Genomic DNA, 15225 nt, shown 5'->3' with positions numbered 1-15225 from the left:
CACATGCGATAAATTGTAATAAAACCTAAGACTTCTTTTTATTGCTTAAATGGGTGGATGAGCTCACAGCCCACCTGGTGTTAAGTGGTTACTGGAGCCCATAGACATCTACAACTTAAATGCGCCACTCAATTTGGGATACAAATTCTAAGATCTCAGTATAGTTACAACGGCTGCCCTACCCTTCAGACCGAAACGCTTCACGGCAGATAGGCAGGGCGGTGATACCTACCCGCGCGGACTCAGAAGAGGTCCCATCACCAGTAAAGATATATTATGTGACTTAGTCTTATAAAGAGAACGTCATAAACAAAGTATAGAGTATTTGAGATTTATTCCATTTGTTTGCCTTACAAATTTTCTAAGTGAGCCGAATTACCTAAGCTTGGAAAACCATTTCACGTTCCTTTTTTCGTTTTTAGAATGTATTATTACGTATTGTAAGAACTGCACGAAGAAAGGCCTCTCAAAGTATATTGATACATCTTTTACGATTTATTGGTGTAAATTTTAATATGCTTCATTATTTTGACGAATATGCTATATTTTTTAGCGAAATTTTGAAATTATTTTTAAGATATATTATTTTAATAGACGGGCATTATTTCAATACCCATCTGTTAAATTTACTTCAAACATTACATCAAAATGTTTATTTATTTATCAATTATAAAAAAATGTATCTAGTACCGTTCAATAATATTCAAATCTTACCAAGGAAATCCCGTAAACTAAAACAGTCTTGACTTCAAACAACGTCATTGACTAGATATTTATTCGTCTTTCTAATAACTTATGGAGTAAAGCAACGCAAATACATTCTCTAAGACCTTTCCATTTATTTTGAGATCTTCCGCCGCTTAATACTAAAGTACATTGCTAATAATATCTTATTAAGAGATAATCAACTACTCATGTTCATAACAAGAACCCATTTGCAAGATAATCTTGCGTTCGTCTTTTGTTCTGTTGTTATAGATTTGTCTGGAATAAAATTGTATTTAGAACATTAGGGTATTTTTAAGATTTTCACGCGTGGAAGTTAAAATTACTATTACGGTTTAATTTAGCCTTTTTTTGTTACTGATGTTTCGAATAAACTTAAGGGTTATAGTTTCTTCTTTATTTTACTACTGCTACTGATATTTAGTAAAAGTCTAAATTCAGGAAAAGCTTTATTTAGTGACGATCGTCTTAGAATAACTGGCCGATCGGTTTTTATGGGCCATTACAATTACACAAACAGTTGCGCTGTGCGTCCGCACTTATTGGTACCACTATCTTTTGTATTTTACCTCGAAGCAAATTTATGTTCCGCCTTGAAGGCTAGTATAGTAGAGATATCAGTGAAATTGAGACTTTGACCTAATGGTTAGAGGTGGTACTTTGAGACTAAGCTCTCTAGTTTTTTACTCGCGGTAGGACCTCTTGTGAGTCCGCACGGGTAGGTACCACCGCCCTACTTATTTCTGCCGTAAAGCAGTAATGCGTTTCGGTTTGAAGGGTGGGGCAGCCGTTGTAACTATACTTGAGACCTTAGAACTTATATCTCAAGGTGGGTGGCGGATTTACGTCGTAGATGTCTATGGGCTCCAGTAACCACTTAACACCAGGTGGGCTGTGAGCTCGTCCACCCATCTAAGGAATTAAATAATAATAAAAAATTGTAGTGGGAATCGTGCGTGAGCACTTATCGAGCATTTCCTAAGAGATAATGGTGACTCCTGCGGGATTTGAATACCGGCTTAGTAGTAACACTTGGCACGACTGGGTAGAGGATCTTACCCGTTATGTCATTCGTTAATTTCACAAGAATTACTAATATTGAACGCAATATATTTTAGTGTCTTCTAATTTAATCCCTAACAAGATAAAGTGTTAATTTTATCTTTAAAAAATCACTTCACTTTCCATTTAACGAAATCTAAACTACACACAACCTTTGAATGTTACAAATTTCGATATCTTCTAATGCGACTTTCACAAGAAAATTCAAAGCACGTCTGAATTTACTTGTAACAAATACCGGTTACATTTTAGTTACACAATTTAGTTGTTATTTATAGGATAGTTCACCACATCTGTCACTACAGTTTCTAGTTCGTCGAATTTAAATTTTCGTTTCAACACATAATGTTAAGATACTCGAAATAGCCAAGCAAATTTCAACTATAAACACAGCTATGGTTCGGTTTAACAGCGTTTCTATAAAAACAAGACAATTATTTGTTAAGTCGAAGATAGAAGAAGATTTATGGTAAACAACTCAGTACTTTTCATGCGTGCAGTTCGCCAAATTACCTAAATAAACGTCCCGAGTCAGGCGTGATTTATTTCTTATAGATTTTTCTCACCGTTATGACGTACTTTTAATGTTTAGACAGGGTCTCGATGACTTAATATACTTCCTGTGGCACGGTTTAAAAATTAAAAAAAATGTTATGTATCTATATATTAATACGTGAAGCAAAAACTTTGTATCCCTTTTTACGAAAATTGCGCGGAGTATGAAATTTTCCACACTTATAGAGAATATAGAGAAGAAGTGCACAACGCTAATATTTTTTTTAAATAATGCATAAAAGATACATTAAATCAATAAAGAAAATATTACACACACTATCATGTATTTGACATACACACATAATATACTCTTTGTTTATTGTCAAACTTTTGTTATTGCTTAAAGTCTGTTGTCAAATTGAGAATAGGTTAATATTGTTTATCTTTAATATTACGTTTAAATTTCAAACTTATAATTTCAATTAATTATAGTCGAATTTCGACTACTGCGGGACCACTAGTTTTTATAATTTGTTCGGTAATTCATGAGAAGAAACTCACTTTAAATCATTTGAGCTGTTGTCACTATTTTCCTATATCCATCCATAGTGATAGTATTGTCACTTAATTTCTAAGCTACCCCTGTATTTCAAAAACCTTCAGCTTTTTTTAAATGTCATTTTTCAGAAAAAAAACACATTCAAAATATATTGTACAAATATTTGTGACATTGAAAGCAAATAAGCCTTCAAACATCTACAAAATATCCAATAGTTTAAACTGTATTTCAAAATAGATTCATTCAAATTTAAAATACACAGTACCGTAAGAGAATATAAATAAAATTATAGGCCATAAATGCCTCAATATTTCATTTAACGGCAAACTTTAAAAGTAGTCTGAAGTTTGAAAATATTGACGTGCGCGTCAGAACTTCCCTTGAGACGCTCATATTTTCATAACTCACAATATGTAAGTTTTCTCATAAAGTAGACTACATTGTATACAATAAATACATACAAAGATCGGTATACAAGATTCTCAATAAATTAAACTCCTAGTAAGAATTACCTGTCACGATTTAAAATGATCGAATTATTGGGTATGTGGTTTACTTTCATGCACTTAACGTAATTAATTAAAATGTTGTAAGCATTTTGACGTGACGTCTTATAATTCGATAGAGCCGGCTGCACGCACGAAAAATATGACTCATGCGGCGTAACCTCGCTCTGAGGCGTTCTATTTAAGGCTTGAAGTGCAAGCGAGAGCGCGCAACAAGCGACAAAGAGGTACAATCGGCCTCCGCGTTCGGCAGCGTTCGACATCTGTCTCTCTCCTACTTGAGTGAGCGATGCATCCGTGTGGACAGCTGCTATACAATAATACATTTACATGTTTTCGTCAAGTATGAAGTTCAGTGAAAAGTGAATGTGGTGTCAATTGTTTATAGCAACGATAATTGCGATAATTGAAAAATGAAACCATTCCATCAGTATTTTCTTATGACGTTGTCACGTTCAACTATCGTCAGTAAACCGACTTTACAGACAACCGATTTTTTTTTTATAGTAAACAATAAAGCAACAATTGCTTGTATAATTTTGCATGACATGAAATAAGGCATTTTTCCCCGGTTAGGGAACCCCTCCGCATCGCCCCATAAGGAACTTCGTTCCAAAAATATACGTAAATATTCCATACGAACTCACAACTCTCCGCTCAATAATCAGTGGAGCTAACTATTTCATTGAGTCAGTTCCTACTGAATCCGTCCCTAATTATACGTATCCTAATCACAATACTGACCCATGCTGCCCTAAAGACGTACGTCAGAGAGGCAGCAGTGCATATGTTACGGTAAAAGTAGATATTGCGGCAAATGTACAAATTTTCCCGTAAATGTGCACATTTGCCTCCTCGTGTGGGTAATGTGCATTCAACTAACATTGACAATTTCAAAAAAGGGAAATGTACATTGAATTCACAATGACCATGTCGTTTTGGTAAATGTGAGCATGGCGTACAAAATACGAAATCGCAAGTGCTAGTAATGTGCTAACCTTTTTTTTTTATTGCCTTTGTAGGCAGACGAGCATACGGCCCACCTGATGGTAAGTGGTCACCGTCGCTCATGGACGTCAGCAATGCCAGGGGCAGAGCCAAGCCGCTGCCTACCATAAAGTACTCTCCACAAGCCTCGTTTGAAGAAGGACATGTCATAGCGCTCGGAAAACAAAAAACCTAACCTAGCCTGCGACATAATATTATTTAATATGCAAAGAAAAGTATGTTTTGTTTGTCATTTACATTTTTTAATTACATAATTTTCGTTATTAAAGCCTTTTGTATTATGTTTATTTAAATAAATAAAAAATTACTGCAACAACATTATTAATTTATTTGTATTCCAACTTTTTTTAAAACATGAAGGTAAGAGTATTATACATTTACCAAAACGTGAAGGCAAGAGTACACATTTGCCGGGAAATGTACATATACATTATATTCAATTCACATATACCTAGCTTTTTGGCAAATGTGCACATCTAACGGTAAAAGTGTACATTTACCGTAACACATATACCTGATACCAGGATTCTGTAGTAGGAAATGCAACTGCACTCTATAATTGATCGCAACTGCATTTGTCACCAGTACCCGACTGAGACGGAAATTGTATTGACCGTACTGTGAACCTGGACGTCTCGGTATGATCATCCTGTTTATTTCTGCTGCAAGTGATCGTGTACTAAAGTTCGAAGAATTACAAAGCAAATATAATATAGCTAACATTATAACGTAATCGAAGCCAGACTTTTATAAATTTGCTGATTAAGTAATATACATGTGGGCTGCCTACAAATTTGGAATTGATGTAGAATTAATTTCTTCTCTTTCTTAGCTAAAGTCACCTAAAACGCTTCTTTATTTTCTAACGAGTAATGAAGACCGTAAATGTAAGCCTCATAAATCTAAGTCTAACACAAACGTTAAGCTTGCACACAATTTATTTACATTCACAATTTATCTTCATAAAGCCATGCGGTCACCGACCTGACAAGTTACGTTCTACTGTAATATATTTTGACTTTATATATTTAAGAAGTAGCCACTATTTTCAGGGACGTGTTTTAATAAAATTCTAAATCATGTGCTTCGTTAGAAGTTTTGGAACGAAGTTCCTTATGGGACGATGCGAAGGGGAACCCTAACCGGGAAAAACATCCGTTACGTAAGATTTTTATTAGTAATGCACACAGTGTACGACTTAACTTTGTAATAAGGTACAAAAAATAATATATTTTTTTATCATTCATTGACCACGATCTCAGAGCGTTCGTTTGTGCAATACACTAACTCTCATGCAAACAACCGTGAATGAAGTTTACCACAATAAGTTCGCACGTTACAGAATGACCGTGGGTTGTTACGAAACCTCCAGTTGTATTTGCTTTATACCTCGAATAGAACTTAAAATTAATATTTTTATAATAAGGAACTTCGTTCCTATCCGGTGTCCCACGACACCACACATCTTTTTTATCAAGTTGTCACGTGTGTGGCATTATGAATAAACTGCCCTGTGTACTCGTATCGAGGGAGATGACCAGGGTTCAATCTCTGCAGGCACGTAAAAGTTTCATAATATCAAATCTGCGTTTTACAAACGATGCTTATTATAAAGGCATAGCGTCAAGTAACAATGAAACCCGTAAAACAATTAGCGTAATTAAAACGCCCCATTTAAAGGGTGGAACATGCCACAAATGAACTAGCAACATGGTCACGGAAATAATTTCTGCAGTACTTGTATAGGAGGACGAGAAAGCACCTCAAGTCCAGAATGTAATAGTGTTAAGATTTACGGAGTTTAAATACATATGTAGGTGAGACTGCTCCTTGGAGCCGTATCATTATGTAGCTAACTGACTTTATGCAAGAACTAAGAGAGTAAGATCTAATATTTCTAATAGTATTAGGACGTCAGTTAGTTTGCTCAGACACGCAATAAAAAAATTGTCAGAATAAAATAAACGTCACTTTTTCAAATTTACGAAATAATACATCATATACTGCGTCCAGCCATAAGTTCTGTTACAAATGAAAATGCTTTTTTTTTAAATGACGTAATGTAATAATATTAAAATTTATACCTACATATATAATAAAGTCTCAGCAGAAAATAAAAATATTCTATTCGAAATGATCACCGTTGGCTTTTATATGAGCCTTTAATCTGTTTGGCCACGAATCTATGAATTTACGCACTGTTTCCAAGGGAAATTTCGCCACTGCTTGCTCCAAAGATTTTTCAAGAGACTCAATGTCACCGTGACCTTTATTGCAGGCCATGTCTTCTAAAACTAATTATTATTTGAAGTATAAAGGGTTGAGGTCTCGGTTAAATGAGGGCCAATCTTCAACTCTTATAAAGTCCGGAACGTTGATTTGAAGCCAGGCTTGGGTAGTTCGTGACTTGTGACCAGATGCAGCGGCCTACTGTAAGGTCCACGGTATATTTTTAAAAATAGTATTGCATAGAGGTTTCACAACATGATCCAAAACTGTATCTTGATACACTTAGGCTGAAGTTTTCACTCCTTTTCACAAAAATGTGGTTTTGTGACTCCTTGATAAAACACGCCCTACTAAACCGGCACTGGCGCAGGATGATGACCACGTTGTACCTTTCCGACAACTTGAGCAGCTTGCTTAGAACTGTGAGCGTACACTTTATCATTTTGTTTATTGTAGTGTTTTTCACCTTCCTTTAGCCTTTCACCTTTGAATCGCGACAGAAGGCGTTTTGATCGATCCACTCTCTTTAATTGTAAAGATTGATTTAGGGCATGTCCTGTATGTATATCGACGATAAGCACCGAGCTTCAGGTCCTGTTTTATAATACGCGACAGAGTCCTAGTGAGAATCTTCATTTTTCGCGATAATATATTTTGCTTCCTAACGGGGGGGCTCCCTAGTGGGGGCCAGACTAGTTATGTATATAAGACTAGTTTTTGCCCGTGACATCGTCCGCGTGGAATAGTTACTTTGGCATAACGCTAAATTTGACGCGCGACTTCATTTACGTAGAAAGTGAAAATATTTTTTAATAATAGAATGTTAAGTTAGACCTTAAAATGCAAACATATGCTGCCGCGCACTTTTTTTAGGAATTTTACTGGGGAACAATTCTGTCATACATAATTTTAATGAAAATTTAACCGTTTTCGCAACGGACGCATCGGAAGCTCTCGAAAGGAAAAAAAATCCGATTTTGATACATTATTAATTGGTGCTCCGCTTGTATTTGTATTAGCGTGATATTATAGACCTTTATAATTTATAACCTTCCTCGATAAATGGGCTATCTAACACTGAAATAATTTTTCAAATCGGACCAGTAGTTCCTGAGATTAGCGCTTTCAAACAAACAAACTCTTCAGCTTTATAATGTTAAGTATAGATGTTTGTGTGTATTACCTAACGTATTTTTCGCATCTGAAAATTAATAAGGTTACACGGAACATTTGAAAAAAATATATTCGTATTACACGGGCAAATCTACACCCATCACACACCTATGTCATAACGTACAATAGTCTTGAGTAATTCGGGTTCTTGCTAACTTGGCAGTTATTTTAGCTTAAACCCTTTTTTTTTTGTATTATGTGGCTTTCGGTCGGGACATTGTCCCGATATCCATATCTTTACAGACAACTTTAATTAAATGCACCTACAACCTAGACAAAGGTAATATTATCTATACTAATATTATAAAGAGGAAAAAATTGTTTGTTTGTTTGTATTGAATAGGCTCCGAAACTACTGAACCGATTTGAAAAATTCTTTCACTGTTTGGAAGCTACAATATTCCCGAGTGACATAGGCTATAATATTTTTTGAAAAAAAATAGCAACAGCAACAGCATATGTCTAACTATTATAGCTATGCCGCAATTAGTATTCTTTTATTAAAAAAAAAAAACAACATCAAATATCATTGATATTTTTGTTAAAGACCCGAGCGGAGCCGGAGCGGGCCGCTAGTCTTGAATAAAATGAAAATCTAAACTATATAAGTAATTTAAAACACGGGGTAGGATGTCATTAAACACATACTTTAAATAATAAAAATGCTTTTAATAATCCTTGATAATAGAATCCGCAAAGAATAAAATCATCATTCTCGCAAAAAAAAAAAATGCTCACAATTTTGTTTGTTGTGCAGCCCAAAATGGAACTAAAGTTGAAAACCTTTGGCATATTATGTCAAAGTGTAAAAGTTTTTGTTTAAAAATAAATTATGCGGAAACACATGTGCTTTCTTAGAAATCTATTATTAATCTAGCCGAGATTACAGGATGCGTATAACATGAAATCCAAAATTGATCGTTATCTTTGCATAAACCTGGTAAATCCCATCTATATTACTCTAGCCCGGTTGGAGATCGGTTGGTTTGTCTAAATATAATATGTGTGCCGCCAAATTAACTGGAAAATATAATACCATAACATTACTACGTCAAAAAACACAGCATCTCACACATCACATACACACACACATAATGTGCACGTATCAAATAGTTGCAAAACCATCAGAATACTCGTCCGCGAATCTCATCACTATGCTGATTACATATGCATCCTAATTTTGAACACACGGAGCATTGACGTTTTGCATATGGCATCATTTGCTTTCCCAATCTTTTGTATACAGCATCTCACGTGCGTACAAATCAACGTTAAACTATATTTAAATTAATACGTGTATTGATTGTTAATAATCTAAATATTAATACGTGAAGAAAAAACTTTGTATCCCTTTTTACGAAAATTGCGCGGACGCAGGAGTATGAAATTTCCCACACTTATATAGAACTAGACGATGACCGAGCTTTGTTCGGTTTTTTTTTTTGATAACGCCATCTTGTTGTGTCTTTAAAGCGGTTAGTTGCCCTTAATTAAGAAAAATAGGATTATTATTCGCCAATAGATGTCGGGAAGAGTTGATTATTGAAAACACGAATAAAACAACATTTTCTGAAAATAAATCGTAGCTAGATCGATTTATCGCCCCCGAAATCCCCTGTATACTAAATTTTATGAAAATCGTTGGAGCCGTTTCCGGGATTCAGATTATATAATACAAGCGACCCGCCCTCGCTTCGCTTCGGAAACATTAAAACACACATGAAACCAAAAAAAAAATTAAAAAAAAATAAAAAAAAAAGTAGCCTATGTTCATCAGGGACAATGTCGGCTTCTAATGGAAAAAGAATTTTTCAAATCGGTCCAGTAGTTTCGGAGCCTATTCGAAACAAACAAACAAACAAATCTTTCCTCTTTATAATATTAGTATAGATACAAGAATTGCTTGTTTAAAAGTATAAGAGTATAGAGAAGGAGCGCAGAATGTTTTTTTTTTTAAATTATGCCTAAAAAATACATTAAATCAATTAAAAAAACATTACACACACTACCATGTATTTGACGCACACACGCATGCATACTATTCAGTTATTGTCAAACTTTTGTTCTTGATGTCTGTGGTCAAATTGAGAATAGGTTAAATATTGTTTGTCTTCATTAATATTTTTCTATAGTGTAGTCTTGGCGAAATTTGCGATTATAGAAGTATAAATAGTCTTTGAAAATAGAATCATAATAGTGTACACACTTACAATTTCAATTAACTATAGTCGAATTTCGACTACTGCAGGACCACTAGCTATTATTAATAGCAGTATGTTTTATTGGCTTTTTATATTGCTCTTATTGGATTACTAAATAAAATATATTGTAACTTCACAGCTGTGTATAGTTCAAATCGAGAACAAGATGTGTATTTGTATGTCCAAGTATATTGACGTGGAAAACGTTTCATTACACCACGTTCTTTGTTATACTGTTATTTTTTTTCCTAGAAAACTGAAAATACACAATCAAAAAAATCCGCAAAATTAAAAAAACACCAAGTTCTATATATTTGTATGCCGTTGATTTTACAATAAACATCATGCATTAAATCTTCGTCATGGTCTATTTGTGTGCATAGGTCACATATGTCTAGACGTCGATAAACTAAGCTCGCCCATTTAGGTGACCTTATACATATTTTGAATTCTAACGAACATGAAAAAATACTATTAAATTAGACTTATCGTTATTTTTATTTGAAATAAATTTTAGAGAAATATAATAATATTACACAATGTACATATTTCTTTCATAAACCCTTGCTCCTTGTATTTATTTGTGAGCATATTTTACGAGCGAGAAAAAAAATGTACTGTAGATTAATTTACATTATTTATATCTCTTTTCTGTCTACTGGTCGTCAAAGAATGTAATATGGATGCAAAATCTAACGTAAAGGATATAAAAAAAGAGATTTTATTTTGAAATTAGCTGTGTAACTGTTTAACTTTAGTTCTAAATATCATTGTTGATATACATACATGTGTAGATGTGATTGAAAATTTAAAACTAAAAACAGCACCTGTGAGGATTCGACTTGGCAAATAAGCTAAAAAAAAGTACTTCATAGTAATGAATGGTCCAGTTTCAACTGTAAACAAAGGAAATGAAGGAACAATAAAATATCAGTTGAAATTCAAGTAAATTTGAATATTTCAGCTTCGTTAGGTCGTTCCTCGTGGAATAATATTGCATTTAAAATAATGCCTTTGTAGTTGTTTTTTTTTATGTTTATAGAATGAAAACTTCAGTCGTGGACGGAATCTTTTCTTTTTATTACGCTTATTCAATTACAAAAATGGAAAAGAAGGAGAAAGCATATTTAACTTACAACGGTTTGTCTGTTAGTTTAATATTTAATGTACAGTGTTTGTTTATCTATATCTATTTGAATTTTATTGTTTTAATTTTCGATTCGATCGTCACACAAAATTATTCTAGCCAAAAATGAATTGGCTTTAAATATGATGTTTAAAGTTTAACGATGACAACATCTGGATAAATTATAGTAATCAAATCACATTTTTTAAGAGGAAAATTCAAATGTAGGCTGCTGTTATTTATTATCAACGTGAGATTTAAGTCTTGATTGTATTATAGAGTGACTGTACCACCATTCAAACCGGAACGCATAACCGCATTGTGGCAGAAATTTGCAAGACGCCAGTACCTACCTAGACAAATTCATTACAGTAGTAAGAACATGAATTTCAAAAACATTCAATTTGTTTATTCCAAATGTGTCATATATTTGGGCAAGAACTTAAGTTTATGTAAGCTGTATTACTCTAAATTTCGAAAGGACTGTTTAATTAGCAGACTTTTAAAAAAATACCGTAACCTGCTTTTCATCGCAAGTATTCTATTCCTGAATGATATTTGTTTAACAATTGTTCCATAAAATTATAGTTTAGATTTAAAATATTTAGATTTAGGTCTTAATGAATATCCGACAATACAGATTCTTCTCAAAATGTACTACATATTTTTAGTTGCTCTTATTCTATTATTTTTTCCCGCTTTTTGAGGGCTTGTAATACCTTCACTGCTCATGATAGGAATTAGAAGAGTATATTATTATGAAATTCAAAAGACGACTTCAGAGGTACTACTATCCGAATAAGCTATGAAGAAATATTAGGAGTAATTCGAGATCGCATACTATATACAATATATGCACTGAATCTTACTGTGACCATATAACATCCTTTGAGCTCAAACAATCGGCTATTTAGTGCTTTTTTAAATTCAATGTTACGTGATCCCAGGGCTAGCACAAAAAACGTATTGAATAATTTATAACTGCTAACAACATTATTTTAGGGCTTTCAGCATACATTAGCACTTATTTAGGACACTAAAGAATTTTAACTCCCCAAAATTAACATCAAAAGAGAAATGCTAATATTCCGCACGGAATGTTAAAAACCTTGTTGTAAGGTCATCGCATTTGCCAGATTCATGAAGAATTTCGCAATACACATTACGAATTATACGTACGTTTTTAAAACGAACGAATGTGAAACCATTCTCTAATTTAATTGTGCTGAACCGAAATAATTATAGCGTCATTGAAAATGATGTCTACCGTTGAAGCGAATTATCAAATTCCAGTGGTGGCACCCAATAAACAACTGCAATCCTAGTCTTTAATCAAATCTTAGTAGCGGTGTTTGCAACGACATTAAAGTATTGGAAGCCTAACGAATGTCAAAACCATAATCATTACCTCGAAAGCCATCAGTGTAACAAAAATCTTAATTTTTTTTTTAAATCACTCCATTCCTAACAACTTTTCCATTGACGTTTTCTATAGCCCGAAACGTTCTGGTTGTATTTACAAATGGAATATAAGTAAGTAAGTAAGTATTGTATTCTTCTGAGCTTTGAGAAAGCCCGCATAAAGTTGGCAGAGTGATAACCAAGTAAAGAGAAAAGAAAATCTTTCTCGTGGAATAAAAAAAAGGCAGAGATTTTGTGGATATCTCTAATGAAGATTAATCGTCAGATTCATTTTATTGGTTTTATCTGTTTGAAAGTGCACTGTATTTATTATTGTAATAATTTCCTGATGTATATTTCTTTTTACATAGACTTTACTCGCTATAAAGACAGCAACGGAAAGAAAAATAAAGTAAAAATTATTATATAAACAACAATATATTATTTACGAGTATTTATATCTTTGTTTTATTTATTTATTCTTATTCCAGATTTTCAAATACTTCTCTGAATATATTTTTGTTTCGATGCGATTTCTACATTTTATTTTAAACCCCGCATTATATTAAGCACTATATACATATCAGAGATTTTTCTGCGTTACAACCGTTTTTCACTTCCGTGATGTTTCCATAGTGTTGCTGAAGCTCTACGGAAGAATCTGTACGTAGTATCGTCAACTTAGGTAAGGTGACAAATGAGTATTTTCACCAAAAAAGGTGTATTAGGCAAGAAGGTTTCAACATATCATGGCGGGATTTCACTAGTTTTCGTGAAATTTAAAAATCGAACGGTTTTCCATTTAACACTTATCACAACAATTATCATCGATAATTTTCACGATAATAGAACCCAGTTCATTGTGTTCTTCGGGAACAATGAAAACAACTTCAGGTAGAAAACGTAACTCCTAAAGAAGAACGGGGAAAGTTATCGAAAGCTTCATTATATTCAAGTTCCTTCAAAGAAATTTCCTGTATTATTTACGTCATCGTCATATTTTAATAAAAACAAAGATGAAGACTTTCATTATGTACCGATTAAATTTGATTTCTCTTGTTTTTGTTTATTATATACGTATTCGGTGGTACTGCTCTGCCTAGCCCTGTTGTAGACCAAATATCCGGTTTGAAGAACGCGATAGTTGTTACCCGAAGCAACTGAGACTCGAAATAATGATTCAACGTGGTGTCTAGGGGTTTGGATCCCAAAAACCGCTAAACGGCAATTATGTACTACCCCTAACGATATACTGACATTTGAAGAAATCGAAGTTAATTATAGTTTGTCATTTATCATTCTGGTTCCAACGGTTAGCGTGGTATGAACACGGGGATGCGTAGAGAGAAGATGCATGTGACTAGGAGATGTATGGAAATGATAGTGTAAGGTAGAGGGGGATGAGGTCGACCGAAGAAGGCACGGATGGAGTGTGTAATGACGATATGAGAGACAGAGAGGAGTGAGTGTTGAGATGACGGCTGATAGAAGAGAATGGAAGAGAAAAATCAGCTGTGCCGACCCCACCTAATGGGATAAGGTGGAGAAAAAGAAGATTTATCATTCCGGCAATATGACTTCTGCAAATTAATTTATTGCTAAAATTCGGTTTTTGCCGAATAGTACTGCAAATAAATGCGCAATTCAAACTTACCCCTTAAAACTTTTTGTTGATTTTTCATCAACCTGATTTAGTAAATATTTCAACCTGTTCTTAAGTTCTTTTATATTTCTCGTCGATGTCATCTTAATTACCCGTAAATTTTCTCGGTTAATTCTTACCCAACAAAACTAATTTAAAACGAATTATTTCTTACCTTAACTTTTTAGAATCGATACTAATTAAGCTCCGTAGTTATAAACAACACTACACTATGTCAGTTTAGCTTAGATATGTTTAGTACTAATTTACACGCATTCCACACTAAACTACCAAATGTCTTATATCCCGAAACTTTTTATCCTTGCACCAAGGAAAAAAATCTATACAAAATATTTAATTTTAAAGATATGATATTGATATCAGTAGTTACTACTAAGTCACAGTATTGGACCGATAGGGTTAATTAACAGGAAGCGGATATAAATTTTCTTATAAACCAATAACACTCATACACAAACGCCAATCATGAAACGAAAATAAACTGCATAAGTCCATCATAAACGATACGCGTGTTCAAAGCCAAAAGTTCGATGTACATTAGCGGTTAATTACTGCCACGTACGGCATTCGTACATCCATTTTAAGCAAAATAAAATTTACGCGCGTCAAGATCGTGGCGGCATACGCTAGAGCGAGTACTGACGTCCACTCGCCAGGCCGCGGGAACGCGTACTGAAAACTGTAAGCTTTCCCGACACTAGCGATTGAAAAACCTCATCGTGTTTTCGATGACCGCATACGAGTGAGAGGGACAGAATGCAGTTTGGAGCGTGCGTTTAGAATTAAGCTTGACCGGCATGAGCCGAAAGGAGATCCAAAGTGTACGTATCAAAATAAACACGCCGCATACAGAACGGTTTATATTGTGCATTTGTAAATCGCGTAACATACGGATGAATTCGTTCGTATTCGATATTGCTACGGACGCTTCGTGAAGTTTAAATGTATTAGATGTCTAATATCGGAATATTGCACAAAATGATTCCTTTAAGCGGAAATTTATAACTCATTGTATAAAGTTTTTTAAATTTTACTGGTTTGAAGCTTTGCTTGCGATTTTAAATTATAATAATCAT

The 15225-nt window shown here is 33.9% G+C and overlaps 1 protein-coding gene across 14 annotated transcripts in view; it reads right to left on the bottom strand.

Annotated features, from left to right (window-relative positions):
- Positions 1-14840, bottom strand: part of SK (small conductance calcium-activated potassium channel) — a 248143-nt gene extending 233303 nt beyond the window's left edge. For 9 of the 14 annotated variants that reach the window (XM_089736384.1, XM_089736388.1, XM_089736393.1 and 6 more), the window contains exon 1: positions 14304-14839. The gene's annotated coding sequence lies outside the window, so the exon portion shown is untranslated. Of the gene's footprint in view, positions 1-14303 lie in introns of all 14 variants that reach the window. The other 5 variants (XM_089736387.1, XM_089736385.1, XM_089736390.1 and 2 more) reach the window with 2 other exon arrangements.
- Positions 14841-15225: the final 385 nt, after the last annotated feature.

Source organism: Bombyx mandarina, chromosome 21 (genome assembly GCF_030267445.1).
Source record: "Bombyx mandarina strain Sakado chromosome 21, ASM3026744v2".
Taxonomy (NCBI): Eukaryota; Metazoa; Arthropoda; class Insecta; order Lepidoptera; family Bombycidae; genus Bombyx; species Bombyx mandarina.
The sequence above is the reverse complement of the archived record's forward strand: the minus strand, read 5'-3'. Positions and strand labels throughout refer to the sequence as shown.